The sequence below is a fragment of the Ursus maritimus genome, unplaced genomic scaffold (assembly GCF_017311325.1).
Source record: "Ursus maritimus isolate PB19 unplaced genomic scaffold, ASM1731132v1 scaffold_11, whole genome shotgun sequence".
Taxonomy (NCBI): domain Eukaryota; kingdom Metazoa; phylum Chordata; class Mammalia; order Carnivora; family Ursidae; genus Ursus; species Ursus maritimus.
In genome coordinates, this window is record NW_024423453.1 from 21,425,914 (window position 1) to 21,443,823 (window position 17,910).

Genomic DNA, 17,910 nt, shown 5'->3' on the forward strand with positions numbered 1-17,910 from the left:
TCAAACCTGGTATCTTCAGAAGAACTCTTCCAGCAGATAAGCATGCTTTGGGTTCAATAGTGATCACTGTTCACATTTACATGTGAATGGGAGTTTTTATCTGCACCAAGGTCTTTTTCCTTTTGAAGCTAAATGTCATATACACGCTCATTTCCTTTATGTTAATCTCCACATGAAAAAGCAAATTTGTATTCTGTGGAAAATTGGCAACCAGTTATTTTTACACATAAATACCCCCCAAATAAATATCTGCTCTCGAATTTTATATAAGTCTGCAACTCCAGTTTTAAGCTTTAGTCTCCGTTCTCTTATTTGGAAGGCAATGTCCAGTTCTGTAATCCTGTAAAATAGAAAGGTGGTGTCCATTTAGAAATAAACACTGTCTTCTAATGAATTAATCCTCCGTTGCAATTATCAGTTCGATATAAACTTGGGTAAAGATGCAGTCCTTCTCAAAATTGGATTCTCTGTATTTAAAAATGTCATTCTAATTCTCAACTCCCTAGAACTGTTACTACAAAAGAACTATTTATTTTGCCATTCAGCCTAAAAATAAAACCTTTCACCCAGATTACACACTTTAATAGTCTCATTTGTATCTAAATAATTTTAAACTAATTTGAAAGAATCCATTTCTAGGTGCACTGAGATTAGACAAGAGTTGGAACTGGGGCAGTTTGAAGAGGGTAATCTAAAAGCCCACCTCGCTGCTTGGAGACTCCTCAAGAATTTCTAGACCCACAAGGGAGGTGAGGGAAGATGTTTTAAAAGCTGAACAGTGCCGCTCTTTGCCAGCTCCTGCGGACGAAGGCCCATCCGGCTGCGGCGAGGACCGCGAAGAGTTAATGAGGGACGGAGCCCCCCGCGCCGCGGACTCCCGGCGCGCTCCCTCCGCCCTCGTGTCCCCACCCTCTCGTTTTGGCAAGGGATTAAAGTGCTCCCCCCTGTGGCAGCAGTGACCCAGAAATGAGTTTGATTCACATAGCCCTTCCTCCATAACAAGCCAAACGCCCGTCCGAGAGTGCCTCCCTGCGCGAGTGCCGAGTGTGTGCGCGCCGGCGAGAGCAGGGGCCCGCCCGGCTCCCCGCCCGCCCGCCAGCCGCGGCCCGAACTCATGCAGCGCGGAGCGAGCGGCGTGGAGCCCAGCGCCTCCGCCAAACCCTTCCGCAGCAGGTACGCGCGCGGGCCGCGGGGGGCGCGCGGGGTGGGCGCGCCGCGCGTGTGTCCGCGCGTGTCCGCGTGTGGGTCCGTGTGCGCGTCCCGGTACCGCGGCGGCGGCGGCGGCGGCAGTGGCGGCGGCGGCGGCTGCAGGACGAGCCGAGAGGCTCAGCCATGTTTGATGGTTTTGTTGCTTTGCTCGGGAGTTCTCGGGAGTAATTTAATGCCGAAGGTCGCTGCCTAGTGGAAATAATATAGTACGTCATTAATATGGCGCCAAAAGATTGGGTTCTCGATATGTAGCGAGGAGGGAGGGCAGGCAGCCGCCGAGCGCAGCGTTACTATCCCACCAGTAACTTGGGCATTGCTGGGGCGGGGGCCAGAGGAGGAGGAGGAGATGATTTTTGGATCCTGAGAATTGATCTGTGTTGGATCAGTAAGTTTTATTATGATTATTTTTCAATTTTGGGGGGGCTGAAGACTTAAAGCTTTTTCTTCTTTCGGATTTGCGAAGAACATGCGGTTTTCAGGTGAATCATCATTTAAACGCGTTTAGGAGCAGAAGCCCAGTTTAGTTGGCTTTAGTTGATACAATTTTTTAAAAAGCCAAAGCGCATTAGGCTGCATGAAAGTGGAAAGCATAGTAGCAACTTGGTAGACAGATGGCAATGGCAGAACGCAGGTCCGCGTACATATATGAATCCAGAGTGTGTGTGACCGTGGTGGCGGGGGGACGACGACTATATTCGTCCAAACATAGGTGTGTGTGTGTCTGTGTGTGTAGGTCCATCTCTGTAGGGTGGCCGCAGCAGCCTTGGCTCTTGTCACCGCGTCACCACATGTCCAAAATATTCTTTGCATCAATTCAAGGGCAGTGAGCGGGGGGTGTAGGGACAGCTTGGCAATTAGATTCTTCCAAATTGGGTTTCCAATAATCAGACCTTTTACTTAAAGCGAGACTCTGTAAAGTGTAAAACCCTTCATCGGTGAAATTAGGAAGGAGTTGCATTGGTAGAGCAAAGTACCGATTAACCATGAACTTAAAACGGATTGCAAATTGCAACCTTTGGCACCATCTGCAAATTGTGGGGGTGGGGTTGCTTGGGCTTCGCTGCCTTAAATGAACGTGCAGTGTGTACCCCGGGACTGCAAGTTGCAAAGCCCTTCAGTGCACGTGTCTGGTGCCTGTGAGTGTGTTTGTGAGTTGGGGGCTGTTGTTTGGTAGCCAGCAGGCTTTCCGGGTTGTTGGCGCTGGCTTGCAAATGCAGGAGAAGGATGGAATGTGGAATGTTGACCAGGGAACCGAATCCTGTCGGAACGGTCCCATTTGCTGGAGAAATTCGATCCCTTCCACCTCCTTCCCGCTCCCCCCGCCCGCCTGCGGGCAGGAGGCGGGGCCGAGGACGCGGCTGCTGCTCAAAGTGGCGGAGCGCGGCGGCGGGAGGCAGGTGCACGGCACCCGCCAGTGGGGGTGCCTCAACTTCCGCGGGCGTTTAAATAGCAGGCTCTCTCCCCTCCCACCGGTAATAGGTGACCTGGCGGCCGAGGGCGGCGGGGGGAAGGGGACGGGGGAGACCAGGGAGCGAGCCTCCGCGGCACGTGGGCAGGTGCTGGGTGGCCCCGGGGCCAACTTTTGTAGCCCGCCTCTGGCGTTGGAGGAGAGGCGGCTCCATGTGGAAATGGGGGCGGGCGGCGGACAAGGCGCTGCTTTCTCGGCCGCGGCCGGAGCGTCACCTAACGGTCCCAGAGGCGCTGCCGCGGGGCCCGGGTGGGGGGCTTCGGGGGCGGGGACGCCCGGCCCGCCGCGCCCGCGCCGCGGGAGCCCCGCACAAAGCCTGCGGCGCGGGGGCGTCCGCCGCGCCCCCGCCTAGGGAACGGCCCGAAGCCAGTCGCCGTCCCCGCGCCGATTCCGGCGGGCGGCCGCAGGCGTTTGTTTGTTGGTTCCGCGCCGCCTTCCTCGCCGGATGGCTTCCTGTGACAGAGGTGATACACAGTTTCCAGAACTGTCTGGGGGCGGGAGCGGGAGCGGGAGCCGAGCCCGCTCGGGGCTGCTCGCCGTCGCCGCCGCCTCTCCCATCTCACAGCCGTTTCTAGCCGGCGCGCCCGCCCCAGCTCAAAGGTGCCGCCCGGGAGGGACTCGGGGAGGGGAACGGCGCGGCCGTTTCCAGCGGCGCAAGTGGCTTCTGGACGCGAGGGAGCGTTTGATTTGCAACTGGGGCCGAGCGGATTGGTGCAGCTGGCGGCGGCGGGGCGGGAGGAGCGGCGGCGGCGGCGGCGGCGGGGGGTGGCCACTTTCAAATGGAGAGGGCGGCGGCGGGGACGCCGTTGCGGAGGGAGCGGGGCTTGGTTGCGCCACGAGAAGGTGTCATCATTGCACCGGGGCTAATTCCGGCGGAGGTGCTGGAGTTACTTTCCCCTCCTTCCGCGCTGTTGTTTCTGTCGCCTCGGGAAGAGGAGGAGGAGGAGAGGGAGGAGAGGCAGGCAGGGAGGGAGGGGGCGGCGCCGCGCGAAGCCGCGGCCCTGCGCACACCCTGGCGGGAGGCGGGAGCCGTGCGAAGCGTTCTCTGGTGCGGGGCGGTGGCCCGGCTCCTCGCCACCCCGGGATTTCCCCCTCTCCTGCTTTCTCCCCCACAGCCCACCCCGCACTCCTCCCTCCCTCACAGGTTCCGCGACCCAGGATTCTGCACCCCGCCTCTCGCCCCGCTTCTCCCCCACTCCAACCCCTCCCCCCACCCACCCGGCCCCGGGCTTCCCGACCCTGGGCTCCCCCTCCCGGGCGCGCGGGGGCGGCTGCAGCCAGGCGCCCGGTGAATGCAGCGAGCAAACAAAAAAGCGGGCGATTTAAACGTGCCTTCGAAACCCGTTAGGAATGCGTCGTCACCCGGAGACCGTTTAAAAGCTGCTGTGGCTGGCTTTCTAGTAACGAGGAGACCGGCGCCCCACCTCGCCTCGGCGGGGGCGAGGGTCTGTCGTCCGCGGTGTAGTCCGTCCAAGAGGGAATTTAAATATTCTTTTCGTGAAATGATAGCTGCAGTTGAATGACACGACAGCCACATTTTTAGGGAAGTGGGAGAGAATCTGAGGTTTCCATTAATGGGGAATGCTTAGGGGCTTATTTCCCAAAGGTTTTTATTAGGTGAACTATTTTTCCGTTTCAGGAAACCCACTGTGAAAGCCTTGCTCTTTAGTTATTTGTAGCTCAAGGCTATTTCAAAGCTGATGAGCTAGGCCCTGAAAGCTGGTTTAATAGTGGTCCACCAATGGTTAGAGATTACTACAGTAAGTTTCATTTTGATCAGATCATAGCTGACCAAGATTTAATCACTTCTAGGTAGAGAAGGAAGAGTTCAATATAACCATACTTAAACAGATTTAACACATTAGATATAATTGTAGTAGAATGGGCAGCACGAGTTGAGAGAGGATGTTTTGGAGGTGACACTAAATAACAAAGATCTGCAACCCAGAATTTTATTGCTCTTTTATTCCAAATACTTCAGTCTCATTTAATGTCACTTTTAAGTCAGATGACTTCCTGATTTGTATTTTGCTTTTCTTCCTTAAGTTTGTGTATTTTATATTTGTATCTGAATTGGCATTTTCGATGTCTACAACAAATAAAATTTACAGCTAAGTGTTCTGTTTCCCCGTATCTCCCTTCATTTTTATACTATCCGGACATAAAGGGAGTTGCCTGATAGGCTGTAGAATTTGATTCCATCTTAAGCTCGGAGGCTGCTTTTTAGTAAGAAAAGTTGGATGGGCTGCTACAGAAATGTTAACTATGACAAAGCTAGGTATATGTTCATTTAAAAGGAAATAAAAGTCCATCTTATTAGTTCCTCCTTTGTCCCTTGACAGATTTTAGCCTATAATGAGCATTATTCTTATATTAGTTACTAAGGTTGAAAGAATAGCTGTAACCAGAAAACTGTGAAAAATGGTAAGTGTGCTTGAGAGTGAGATGAAAGGAAAAAACTCTTAGGATTTTAAGAAAATGTTATATTTTAAAGGAACTGTTGCTTAGCTCAGAGGCTTGGGGGAAAATGATTAGCTAAAACTTGGAGAACTTCGAATAAAAGCAGATCTCCATGTAAATCGCTTATACTAGGCACTTAATAAATACTGAGTTTTGACTTTAAGGAGCCCTTAGTGACTTAAAGTATTATTACAGAGGTGGTGTTACATGTACATTGTTGGAAATTAGAAAATACAGAGAAGCAAATATAACAACACATTCCTTCTATCCAGAGATCACCACTGTATCACTTTATAAAGTGTCTATGCGTATGTGTATAGGTTTTAATCAAAATGAGATCATACTATATATACAGTTCTATAAAGATTTTTTTTTCCCCTCTCCCCTGTCAGCCAGCTTGGTAAATTTTCATCTCATCTATTACTGGGATATATTCAGATTTCCTCTGTTGGCCCTAAAATATAACAGAGCAGCTTTGTCTAAATTAATACTGTCCAGCTGAAGATCATTTATTGCATCTGGTTATTATTTTTCCCATAAGTAGATTTTAATCCGTAGTTAGTTTATGACGGAACCTCTGACATTGTGGAATCAAGCCTTTGGAATTAATCATGACTGGATTTTGAAAAAGTTGGAAATGAAAATAGCATTTTATTGTAATTCGGGTTTAGATTTGGAAATTATTTGCTTGAAAAATACTTTAAAGAAATCTGCCTGATGTATTTATCAGTAGGCTTGTTGGGAAAAGAATTATCAACTGTTTGTTTCAGTACTGAGGTGGTTGGGACAGCAAACATCAAAATCTCAAACTGATCCTGTCCTGTATCTAGGATTTGTCAGGAGTAAGAGAGGCATATGAATCTCAGTTTGCTTACTTCCTGTTAGTGAAGCTCTTCCCTTCTTTAGTATTGTGCGACACCCATTGTGCCATTACAGTTAACAGTCTGTCAGAATATGCATTGTAAACCCAGTTTTCCCACAAGGTTAGTAAAACAGACATCTTGGCCAGTACATTTTGCTTTTTATTTGGGTTGGCATCAAAAAGTTTGGCTCAGTTGTTCTGTTATACCAGTGTTAAACTTCTTTCCTCCCCTCCCTGTAAGTTAAAACATTGGTATCACATTCAACAATATGTTTTAATTTTTTTTAAATTTTTCAATAAAGAGTGGCTTTGCTTGGAGTTGTTAGTTTCTTAGTATCAGAAGCCTGGTAGGAACCTTAATTGGAAAAGTGTTTTAATTCCTGAGACAAGAAGTTATTTCCTTGAAAGTTTTACTTCTCAGTCTGTTTTCTCTGTTTTCAAGATCTTGTAGCAGCTTATGTGATTCATTATTTAAAATTTGGACAGTTAATATGTTACTTATAGTATACGATATTTCAGAAAGTTTGAGACTTACACTTACTTGAGAGTTTATTGTCATTTGCCTGGCGTACTTAATATAAAAGTATTGGTCTGTGATTATGAGTGGTGTATGTTTTGGTGTTTTTGCTTGGTGGACTGTGATGCATTCCTTATGCAAGTGTGGACTTAGAGGGCCTTTACCTTTGAGTGGAAGTGGCATCTTGTCTGCAATTTTAGCTTAGGGTCAAGTGTCCTGAGTCTAGACAAAATCTAGTCTAAGAGGATATTGCTCCTGACTCTAGCCAGGTTATTGTGGCCTTATCTGGCCTAGGTCTTGAATGATTACTAAGGATGTCTTTCCTCACCTGAAAGCAAAATATTGCCAGACATGGAATGGGAAGCTTAGTTGTTGGGGGAATTTCCATTCTGTATTAACTCTAGACCAGTGGTAGATGATGTGCACTTAACAAATGTTCAGGATCAAACTTTTGATTACTCTAAACAAGTCCAGTATTTACTTTTTGCTTTTGGTTCTCCAGGTAGAGTCAAAACATAATTAGGTGATTGAGGACAGTTGAAGTAAGTTCATTTTTAAAACCCTGGGTTCTTTTGGGCTTGTTTGTTGAAGGAATTAAACCACAATATTCTCTTGTTTTAAAAGCACTCACAATTGGCAGTAGTGTATATGTATATGTAGTATTGATTAATGTCTGCACAGGAGATTTTATTAAATCTCCTGACAGCTTCTAAGACGGTTTCTTTCTTTCTTTTTTTTTTTAAGACTTTATTTGTCAGAGAGAGAGAGCGCGCGCATTGTGCGTGTACAAGCAGGGGGAGCAGCAGGCAGAGGGAGAAGCAGGCTCCCCGCTGGGCAAGGAGCACGATGCGGGGCTTGATCCCAGGACGCTGGGATCATGACCAGAGCTGAAGGCAGATGCTTAACCAACTGAGCCACCCAGGCATCCCCCTAAGACCGTTTCTTAGCACTGATTTTAAATGACGATTTCAGTGGTGAGAGTCCAAACGGAAGAATAAAATGAGTGTGTTTTTTTCTTTACTCCTTACTCCAGAATAAGGAGCAAGAATTGGCAACGGTAACAAGTTGCTGGAGTTCGAGCTGAGTTGCATGGTTTGCTTTTGTTTAACACAGGTATACTAAACATGATTTAAGATTTTTTCTTGATTACTCATGGTCATCTTTACAAGCATCAGTTATTTCAGTGTTGAAATATAGTGATGCATTTAAGATGTGGAGGCTGAGTACTGGTGGCTTGTAACTTTTTTAAAGTTAAGGACCCTTGAGATCTGAGATCTGTAGAATCTTTCCCCAGAAAAATTGAGTTGCACTGAAATTTGTGTGCCATTTCAGGGATTTGGGGGATACTTTTAAATGTGTTGTTGGATTCCAGTTTAGTGTTTAAATTCTGGTGATTTCTTTTTATGATTTCTCTCTGATACTTCTCTATCACCGTTAACCATGTATTGTTAAAATGCCTGTCTAGAACAGTCTTTTTTTTTCTTTTTTCTTATTGGTTATTGGCTTAAAAGTTAAGCTTGTTAGAAGTTTTTATAATTTAGTGTACACTGGCTCCAAGTAGGTGTCTCAGGGGTTTGAGAAAAATTCACACGTTTCCACACATGGCTTTTATTTAATTTGCTTAGAGCATCCCTGTCCCTCTTCTCCCCTTTTGAGTTTAACCTGTTCTAGTTAAAAACTTCTTAAGGAATGTGTGTCTGATCCTTAACTTTGTAAGATTTAAGGCACTTGTTTGCCCAGGACCTGGTCATTAATTCACATTTCACTATACATACATAATGCTGGTTTATAAACATACTACCAGTATGTTGATTTGTAGCAGAGATGAGTACATTCTTTGCAGAGAGCCAGATAGTATATATTTTAAGCTTTGTGGGTCTGATGGTCTCATAAAACTGTTTAACTCTGCTATTGTAAACGTGAAAGCGGTCACCGGACAAAAGGTAAATGAATGAACATAGTGAGATTCACCATTACCTGGTCACCAGATTATTCCTGCTGGGGCTAAGTTACCTTTCTGGTAGGAACCTGAAATAAGCTGAAATCAGAAGTTGGTTTGATAAATAGGGAGGGAGTTTGCTCGTCTGAGGGCTGTGGTTCTTAATTCTTTGGTTCTTAGATCCCTTTTGAGGATAGAATTTATACCATGAGCCCTTGTGTACCTGGGAAAGCACACTTAGGTAGTCACACCCTCCAGGGGGCCATACCAAGAAGCCCCGGGTAGGGGACTATGCATTATAGACTGGAGTTCCCCACAGAGGGAAATAACCTCTCTCCAAGCAGAATGTGTGTGTCCTACCAAAACCAGAAGCTAATGCCTACTGCTCAGACCCCCTGTGATTAGTGTTCAGGAAACTACCAGCACACTCTTCTTGGAGCTCTACCTTTTGTATGCTCCACCAGGCAGAATGGCATTTACAACTGTCTTCATAGCAGCTTGCCAGGAAACCATGTTTCAGTTTCTAAGTTAACAGACTGTTTTTCATTGATTATATTTTAGTTGTCTGCTCCCTGATAATATATAGTACGCCGCCTTAATCTAGATAGCATCTCTCTAAATCACAGTAGGTGTCTAGGAGGGGAGAAGCCCATGGTCTGGGCACCTGGGAGGAGTTGGCTGGCACTGAATGCCTACTCACCTCGGGAACTGGTCTTTTGTTTGGAGACTGGCTTTGTTCTAGATCGGTGGGTCTTTGCTCATGCTGCTTAACTTCTCCTGAATTCAACGTATTCCTCTTTAAAATTAGGAAAAGTGGATTAAATTATCTCTAAAATGTTTTCTAGCACTGCAGCCATTATTTTATGGGTTTCCTTTGGGAAGATTTCCTGTAGACCCAGTCCTTGGAGTGAGACTCTTTTAGCCTTAAACTCAGAATACTTTTCCAGACCTCGTTGCTGGGTTTTGAGACCATCTTTATGTGTCCGTGACCGTAATAACAAGACTTGTACAATTGTGATAATGTTTGTTTTCATATGGAACTCAGCTGTAAATGCGGTTTTTGTTAAGTGTGCTGTCTAGGTCTTCTAATATACAACATTGGGAGCCTTTTTTTTTTCTTTTCTTTTTAACAGTACTTTAAAAGATTTTTGGTGACTTAACATTGTTAGTGGTAACTGATAGTTTCTGACAACCGGCTATAATCAAGGAACAAAGTTCCTCCAAACAGCTGCATTTCAGTCTGTGCACAGTGTGATTGTCATTAGCTGGTTGAGTCTGGTTTCTGCAGAAGCTGCTTTGTATATCCTGTATAAGAGCATCTGGTTTAAGCATTTAAAAATCTTTTAAAATTACCCTGTAGACACTTTGCATTTATTGACTTAGTCTTCCGTGGGCAGAATAAGGGTTTGTGGACTCCTTACCTCGGTTCATGCAGAAATATCTCCTGTTAACATTTGGTTTTTCTAAAGTGTTACCCTTCAGTGGACGTTTAGACTTTGACCTGATTGTGTGTGTTTGTATGTTATACAAAGTAGAATTCGGTTCAGAGACAGGCTGGTACACAACTTTGATTTCAGTAAGTATTTTAGGGAAAAAAAAACTTTTAGTTTTCTCTGGTAAATTGTCAAAAAAAAGTGTGAAGAGGGGTAGGACATATGGGGCAAATAGGCTTTATCTCATAAATTCTGACTTGAGTGGTAGCACTGTGTTAAGAAGGATTCTGAAGTCATGTCTGGGCTTGTGGAAAAGAATGACCTAATTTATTAACCATGCCTGCCATGGGTGGAGGAAATGGCCTATTTGGTAGCCGTCTCTGGAATGTAGCCTTTTTAATTTTTATTTATTTTCCAAAATAGTACTACTCTTGCAATGGTTAGGAAGTGGAATGTTTATTCTTTAAAGGTAGTTTAAACCCTAGTTTTCCTGTCTAGGTTAGTTTTTCCTGTTCTCATTGCATATATTTTTAGTGACCTGCTACTGGTAATGGCTGTTCTTATGTATTTTGAAAACTTTTGCTTTTGAGTAAATAATGAGTGGGTGATAATAGCGTTTTATGGTATTATCCTGTTACCTTTTCTGCTTTTTTCTTTTCTGTACTATTCCATCAAACATTCTTTAGAAGGCAGGCATAAGCCTCTTGTACCTCATCTTAAGAAGGGGTGCAGTATAGTTCATTGTTGGCTGCTGATTTTGGACTGATGCTTCACATGGGACTCAGAAGTTGTGCTCCCAGGATCTAGTATATATATGGTGAGTGAGGAGCAGGGAAGAAAAGTGTTGGATATGTAGGACAGTATAATGGTTAAGCAATTAAAGTCTTATAAAAGGTGAGACAGAGAAGTAAAAGTTCTCATCTCGTTCTATCTGAATACTTCGGTCACATTTCTGAGAAATAAACGGCATTATTAATATCCTTTATATTCTTCCAGAAAATTTCCATGAATATGCAAGCAATTGGTGTATGTATATATTCTCTTCCTTTGTCCTTTTTATATGTAAATGGACCTATATTTCAGGGTTTTTTCCCCCCTTGCAGTTTGCTTGTGTTTCTGAATATGTCTTTGGCGTCTCCATATCTGAGCATACAGATCTAACAGAAGAGACTTCTGAGTAGATGGAAGTAGGGATAGAAGCTCAAGACTGGAGGCCCAGGTGACCCGACTGCCTTTATTGTTTGGGTGCGAATTCCTTTATTCCCACGTCAAGGGAAGTTAAATAAATTCTAAATACAAATGATTGCAATGTTTTGTCATAGCTGCTCTTCAGTTGCTGAGTCAGTGATTACAGATACCTGTGAGGGGTTTGAGTGTTTTTAGAGCTCATAAGCAGGGACTGGATTATTTATAAATTGGCAAATGGGAGCTGCTTGTGATTCATTTAGAACCATTCAAATTTATGTTTTCATTGACTTTTAAAGGCCGAGTTTACAAATAATTTATGAAGAATTTACAGTGAACTAATGCATTATAGCACTTGGGCTTTATTAGTAATGTTTGTACAAATAAATAATCTGGTCAGTTACGGTCTCTTTTGGGAGAGGTGGTTATTTACTGCTGAAATTTCCACTGAGTATTTTCAAGTGTGACATTTTCACAAAGGCTCTATAGTAGCTTGGGCAGCATTTTTTAAACAGATTTTGATGTATGACATTATAAAGGACATTTTTAAAAGTTCTGATTTTGGGGGGTTTGAAATATTTGGACAAGGTTAAAGCTTTAACACTTAAGATCTAAGCCGTTTGTCAGTTACATCAAATATGTGACTTTTTTTTTTTTTTTTTTTTACCAGATACCTTTGCTTAAAGTGAGGAAGCTGGATTTGAGTTATAGTCACAGTAGTATTTTTAGACTCTCAGTGAGCATATGAATTAGATAATGTTGCCAATGTGAAAAATTCTGAGCAATTAATGTTGTCTTTAAAAACAGGTAAGAAATCAGCTGGATTTCTTTCACATTCATTTGAGGAACAGAAAATTGCTATGAAGTACAGATCATTATTATATTTGGATACTTTGTTACAGTGGGTATTGTGTATGCCATGGAAGATAAGAAGGTGATATTTTAAGAAAATGTAAGTTTTTTTCTATGGGGAGTATTCAATAACTTAGGAATCAACGTATCTGTTACATGTTTAAAAATAATATCCAAACTGTATGAACTTAGCAAACAGAAAGGAAGTAGCTCATTATAAAATGCTTTTTATTAAAGATGAGTTAGTGTCTGAAAATATTCTCCTTTATATACCTTTTTATATTACACATTTTCTAAATATATTTTTAAATATAGTAAATTTAGGTATTAGATTAACTTTGACAGAAAATGGAAGGACACCAGTAAATTTGAAGATAATGTGACAGGGGGCTCCTCGTGGGCGTAGTTGGTTGAGAGTCTAACTCTTGGTTTCCACTCAGGTCGTGGTCTCAGGGTCTTGAGATCAACCCTGTGGCAGACTCTGTGCTCAGTGGGGAGTCTGCTTGAGATTCTCCTTCCCTCTCCCTCTGCCCCTCTTGCTTGTGCTATTCTCTCTCTCTCAAATAAATAAATCTTTAAAAATAATACAACAGAAGTAGGGGCGCCTGGGTGGCTCAGTCGTTAAGCGTCTGCCTTCGGCTCAGGGCGTGATCCCAGCGTTCTGGGATCGAGCCCCACATCAGGCTCCTCCGCTATGAGCCTGCTTCTTCCTCTCCCACTCCCCCTGCTTGTGTTCCCTCTCTCGCTGGCTGCCTCTATCTCTGTCAAATAAATAAATAAAATCTAAAAAAAAAATAATATAACAGAAGTAACTCCAGTTAGAGGTCAATTAAATATTAAAGTGAAAGCATCTCAAAATTCTATAAAGCCGAGTGAGCATAAGATACACTTTGTGTATGAGAACTCAGTCATTCATCCAATAGTTTATTTTAATACATAGCATTGCATTAGGTGATAACATAGAGAAGTAGTGGTGTTTAATTGAGTGCCTTCTAGAACTTCTTGAGAGTGAAATAAGAGTGAAACAATGGATAAAATAGATACTTTGAGGAAGAAACCAGACTTTCTACATGAGCCATAAGATAATTAAAATCACTAGGGTGTAATCTTTTTATAACTGTAGAGTTTATGGCCTGATAAATGGTCCCTGCTATGCCACAGAGAGTAATTCTAGTAACTGGATAGTTTGTTTTCCTCAGATCTTTCCCAGGAATAGCATTGAATAAACATCCTCAAATTCTTAATCATGTTGCTCTTTTGTAAAACCCGTTCGCTCCTTATCCCTGAGGTCATTTCTCATTCTTTCTTCCTCAGAATCACATACCAGTCATGCCTCCCTGGGACCACACCCAGCTCACTGACCTGGTTCACTCTTTGGTAAATTCCTGGGCCACCTTGGGGATGGATTCCTTCAGCTCGTGGCTGCTCTTAACTTTGGGCATGCTGATGTTTTTTCCCCCAATTTCAGTCTTGAGAAAAGCTACATTTTAAGGTTTTGAGGTACCTTGCTATCTCATTTATGTATCCTGTGCCCCACCATAATCTATGAATGGTAATCCTGTAACCTTGATAGCAGTTCTCACAGTGAAGCTCCCTGTCTACTTATTTGCTTACTGTATATTCCCTTGGGCCATTCTATATCTTGTTCACCATATTTCAGGTATCCAACTCAGTACAAATTTAATCGAATTAATATATTAGTTAATCCACTAGTTTTAACCTGTGTGAAGAGAAGATTGAAGGAAAGGGATTTGCATGTAATGTCCACAAGGATGGTCATATAAATAGTGCCTGCGCTTCCCGAGGAGGCGGTACCCTGAGCAGTCACCACACGTGCCTGGTTGTCTTGGCACGCCCCTCCCTGCAGCGGAGGTGCCAAAGAATTGTCACTTGACGTCTCCATCTGGGGTCTCTTTGGCCAATGACCCCTCTTACGTGGACTTTCCGGGCAATGTTCTTATTATAATCAGGCTTCCTGGGTAGTCTTCCTCTCTTTGGACAAAGTCCAAATGCCTAATAATTAGTATTTTTATCTGCCTACCTGTTCTGCTTCTCGTGGCAAATGGACACTCCAGGCTCCTGTAAATCGCATCACTTTAAGTCAGTTTTGATGAAACCAGGCAGAATGTCTGGGTGAGGACAACCCAGAGCACTCTGGGTGTGTCTTATTAGAGCTTGTCCTAGAGGCTATTTTGCTCAGGACCCTCTCCATGATGTCTTATTTTCATATTTAATTAAAGAGGATCTCTGTTCTGAAGAACTCTATAAATTTCTAGAGACACACATCTGTGGAACATTTAAGTGATGATACAAAGCAAGAATTGATTATTAAAGAAAATAAAAGGGTGAAAAAGTTCTAAATGAAGAGAGATGGAATGAGTAGTACAGAATGTAAGTGCTTTTAATTGGAATGGGGGACCGTGCTTAGTGGCTTTGTGTGAAGCCCTGAGAAGAGGTGGGATTGGGGGTAGGGAGAAAAGGGCAAAGAAGCCACCATTAGCAGAGGCTGAGAACGGAAAGAGGCCTGGCCCAGCAGAGGCAAGCCTCGCTGAGGGGGCGAGGTGTCAGAAGACGTCTGAGTTTCTGGCTGCACCCATTTTGTAAGTGTACAACAGAGGGAGAGATTTGTATAGGGAATGACTTGATGTGGTCTCCTATTAGAGAGGATTAATTTCTTGTAATCAGAAGGGGTAAGAAATTATAGGCACAGAGAATGGAAGGGAGGTGCTTAAAGCTATCCAGATACAGGTGTTTGAAGACAAATCTGTGAGGCAATGTTAGGGGAACTTGAAAGAGTCCTACATTATGAATCAGTAAGGGTTGGCAATTGGGTCAAAGGTAAAAAGGGACATATATTAGTAAAAAAATGAGCAAATAGATTCTGGGTGTGAAGATGCTGTACAGAATATGGTAGGTTACATGTATGTTGTCAGATATTACAGTGCTTCGCCTAAAATGTCATGCTTCCACTTCAGCTACCTCCCCTTTATTTTTTAGGACTCTGCTCAGGGAATTTTTCCCTGACCCCATCACCCTCTGTTCCTACAGAGCCTTGTGCCTACCACTGTCAAGCACTAACCATTTCTGAATTTCTGTTTACTTGCCTCGCTCCTCAACCAGACCAGGAGTTCCACGAGGTCAGGAATAGTTTTTCTCCAGCGCCCTCTAGTAGATTCGGTATTCACGTGTTCGTGGGATGCATTATACGCTATTACATCTTCTTGTGCTTTCTCTGGAGTGTTGTGAGTTTTAATTAATTGTTACTTACTCCACTGTTGTCTAGATAATAAGCAGCCATGCCCTAAAAGAGTCAGCGAAGATAATGATGAAGAGGGCCCTCTGTTTTCTTTCCCACACTGGCTTTTATTGGACAGATGCTTGAAGCATACAACCACTGTATTGTGTATCTTAAAGATACTAACATGTACTTTGATTTCTTGATATAGCAAGTAACCCCAGGTGAGACAAATCAGCCTGATGTCAAGGTTTAAGTATATTAGAGCAACAGAGGAGGAACTCCCGCTGTGCCCTAACCCCCATTATCACCCCCCATTATTAGATTCCCTGGAGAAGTACAATATAGCATTCTCAACCTTCATTTCTCAACATCTTTCAGGGTGGATGAAAATGGAATTCGTTAGGAGGAAAGTACTATTTTTATTCTTTTTTTACCTGCATAATTTTCCTTGAGAGAGTGTTTATGTGCGTTTAGGAGCGTCATTCTATTTTGGCCAATGCTTGCATTTTTCATTTAGTGACTGTTGAACTGGGTGTTTTCTCTGGCAGTTGTGTTTGAAGGCTAGGAGGAAGATTTTTGAGTGAAAAAGATGCTAAGTTCTTCAGGCTAAATTTAAGTTGTCCTAAGCAATGGAGAAGCGATCAGCACTGGTTTTCTTGTTTCTAGCTTGGGGAGTGTTTCCTGGGCTTCCTTAGCCTCTTTCTCCTCCTCAGTTCTCACACCCGTTCCTGAGGTGGGAGCTCCATCCCTCTTGTGTCACATCACACCCTTACTTTTAAGGAATTTCTCTTAGGTAGTCCTCCCTTCTTTCCTTCCTTCCTTCCTTCCTTCCTTCCTTCCTTCCTTCCTTCCCTCCCTCCCTCCCTCCCTCCCTCCCTCCCTCCCTCCTTTTTTAAAGCTCTTTGGTGTAATAGGCGTTGGGGAGCTGAAGCTGTTGTTAGGAATGGGTGGTCTTTTGCTTTTCCCTCTCGTCCTTGTGCCTCCTGTGGGAAGGGAAGCAGGGCTGCCCTCCCTGGAAGGTTGGAGGAGTGTTTAGCTATCAGTAGTTGGTGTTTTTGGTATGTGGTGACCAGGCAGGGCAGACGGTCCTTCCAAGTAGGGAGTTGGCCACAGGTGTTTGTTGGCGTGGAAGCTTCTGACTGGAATGGGCCTGCCCCAGTCCAAGTTATAGATTGCTGGGTGTTAGTTATGGGTGAATGGGGCTTTGCAGAAAAGGGGTGGGTGGGTTCTAGGACTGTGACCCTGCCCCACAGTATGAAACCCTAGCCCACAAGATAGCCCATGACCCAGATCACAACTCATGTCTGGGCTGCAACTTGGTCAATCCTTTTATTAATGGTTTTGAAGAATCTCAGTTGGTGAACAGAAACCCACAAACCTTAACTGGTGTCTCAGAAAGAAAATATAAAGTTTTGGAATTGTAGATTAGGGCCTGAACATTTGAGTCAATCATACAGGTCTCTTTTGCAGGTGGGAACAGACTGCACTGTATGATGGGTTTTCTGCTTTTTTTGGTCTGCTCTTCAATAGGTCCATTTAGAGTGGAGCTTTGGGTTTCTGATTTCTGTCTTGTTGTAACACGGTGGTTCTCCACATTTTGATCCACACCATTCCTGTGCTCCAGGCTGTGAGAAACACACCACATTCTAATGCTCTGATTCCCATTTGAGGGGGAGTTTGGGATGTACTTTTCTTGAGGGGCTGAATGGGTACTTCTGACTTGAAAAGCCTTCCTCTCTCATCGGGAATCATTGCCCTGCAGTAAGATCAAGTTCCTAAAAATGTCAGGGTGATCAGTAATTTCAGTTTGGAAAAGCTTTTTGGATTTCTTTAGAGAGCTGCCTGTGTGAATATGACCAGGGAATCCATCTTTATTAGTTCATTAAGTGGCATTTAATCTCTGTCCAGTGTCCTCTTTCCTAAGTAGAGTCTTTCTCTTACCTGGTGATTCTGGAGGCCTATTATCACCTGGATGGAGTCAGAAAGGTGTGCCAGGTGTCTGGCTAGGGGGTAGGTTGAACCAGGTTATAAGGAGTTGGGTGAAGCTCAGTGAAATTGGATTTGGAATTCAAAGCTCTCACATACAGTGTGACCTTGGGCAAGGTGCTGCTTAAACTTTTTTTGGCTTCAGTTTCCTCAAGAGTAAAGGTGAGGGGGCTGGATCAGATACTATGTCTTGTCCCTTCCTGTTGGAGCTGTGAATGCCAAGGGGTTGGAGATGGCTGGAGGAGATACTTGCTTTCCTAATACCCCATTTATTTTGTTCCTAGAACTAGAACTCTAGGTTATTTGGCTTTTAGGATTATTTTAGCAATATTTGCCTGAGAAGCATAATCATGCCCAGTGCAGTGTCAGTATTCACACATCCAGGCGCAGCCTCATCCCCATCCCCCATACACACCCGCGTACTATGAATCTGTCTGTGGTGAGGAAGCGCTGTGCTCATTGCCGTGGGTTTTTTCTGCAGTGCTTGCCACCAGTCCGCTAAAAAGACTCCTGGAATTGTTGTAGTGATAATGTCACTGGAACAAGAGAGAAACCTGGCACCTTTGGGAGACCCATTGATACGAAACTTCCCCACCCCCCCCTCCTTTTTGAAATCTGTTCTGTTAATGATTGCACCTAATTATGTATCTTTGGTCTTTTTACTGTTGACAATTCAAATGCTTCTTAAAGCCGATTGTTTGCTTTTGTATGCTGTAAATCCTGGGCTGCCATCTGAAGCACAACTTGATGATTGTGTATTA

At 44.0% G+C, this 17,910-nt stretch overlaps 1 protein-coding gene across 6 annotated transcripts in view; it reads left to right on the forward strand.

Annotated features, from left to right (window-relative positions):
* Positions 1-1,016: 1,016 nt before the first annotated feature.
* Positions 1,017-17,910, forward strand: part of JADE1 (jade family PHD finger 1) — a 59,610-nt gene continuing 42,716 nt past the window's right edge. Inside the window, exon 1 of one of the 6 annotated variants that reach the window (XM_040626296.1) lies at positions 1,017-1,173. The gene's annotated coding sequence lies outside the window, so the exon portion shown is untranslated. Of the gene's footprint in view, positions 1,174-1,425; positions 1,595-2,659; positions 2,682-17,910 lie in introns of those variants that run through there. The other 5 variants (XM_040626298.1, XM_008699731.2, XM_040626299.1 and 2 more) reach the window with 5 other exon arrangements.